General features: G+C 31.8%; 1 long non-coding RNA gene across 1 annotated transcript; it reads left to right on the plus strand.

Moving 5' to 3' along the window:
- The first annotated feature begins 379 nt into the window (after positions 1-379).
- LOC109591944 (uncharacterized) lies at positions 380-985 on the plus strand. Its single transcript, XR_002190085.1, has 3 exons — positions 380-481; positions 602-604; positions 708-985. It is a non-coding gene; the product is annotated as an uncharacterized LOC109591944 (long non-coding RNA).
- Positions 986-1198: the final 213 nt, after the last annotated feature.

Here is a 1198-nt window from a genome sequence, read left to right on the forward strand (position 1 = left end):
ACTCCAAAATGGCGGAAGGAAAATTTCACTTTATTTACGGCATCACAATGAATAATATACTTAAAATTCTATGAATATACTTAGCACCAACTGGTCTATATCTGATCTACAAGATAAAATTATAACCACAGGCTTTTGATCACTCAACTGTGAGAAAAAAATGTTTGAATATTGATGGTGTGGGAGGATTAAGGCTTTACTCTACAACTGTATCTTTTTTAAAGTTATAACCTACTGACCAGTAGTAATTTGATTATGTAGAATTAGTATCTCAAATTCTCAACTAGTCTCAGCCCAGCCTCCCAGATTAAATGTATATCTCATAAATCAGATCATATCTTTTATCTTTCTTTCCTTTTTCTCTTAATCCTCCTAGTTCTTGTTACTGATTCGTTCATACTACTGAAGTACTGGAGAGATGGGGAACACACAGAGTAACTTTAAGAAGCAAACTAATGAATCTGATAAAGACAAGGACAAAGTATGTCATTAATGTTGAGTTTATTTACACAAATAATTATTTATTATGTTTATCTTTTAATCTATCTTTCTCTCTGATGTCATTCACAATAATTAAACTGTTGTCTTGGTCACACAATAGTTAGTAAGTCATAATGTGTACTATCATTTACATTTTATCTTTTAATCTGTCTTTCTCTCTGATATCAATCAACAATTATTAAACTGTTATCTTGGCCACATAATAGTTGGTAAGTCAAAATGCCGGTGTACCGTTATTGGACACGCTGCGTAGGCGAGTATTAAGTACTTTGTATGATCATAAAGTTTAATTAAATTTTTGAAAAATATTCTTTTAATTAAAAAACTAAGAGGTCTTTCTCCATAGCTACTTCAAGCCTTCATTTTCAGGTAAAAATGTTTAAAGAGCAGCGCTACTAGAAGAAGCTTGCAAAGTGGAAATATGGCAGGCTAGCAGTATTGTGCCATATTACTTGTCATAAGTCACTTGCAAGAAGAAAAAAAACTTAAGCTTCTTCAGTCACATGTCATACTAAGGCCATTTTTATTGGCAAAGAAACCACGCCTCTGTTAATAATTGGCAATTTTACATGCTTGCATTGCTTAATGCATAATTTTTTGTTTGCTATTTTATGCATGATCTCTTAGGCAAATGAAATTTATCAAGACTGTTAACAGTATCTGTGCCATCATAATAGGTGTTAGTTTTAAAGCTCTT

The sequence above is a fragment of the Amphimedon queenslandica genome, unplaced genomic scaffold (genome assembly GCF_000090795.2).
Source record: "Amphimedon queenslandica unplaced genomic scaffold, v1.1 AMPQUscaffold_6770_Cont21275, whole genome shotgun sequence".
Lineage (NCBI taxonomy): Eukaryota > Metazoa > Porifera > Demospongiae > Haplosclerida > Niphatidae > Amphimedon > Amphimedon queenslandica.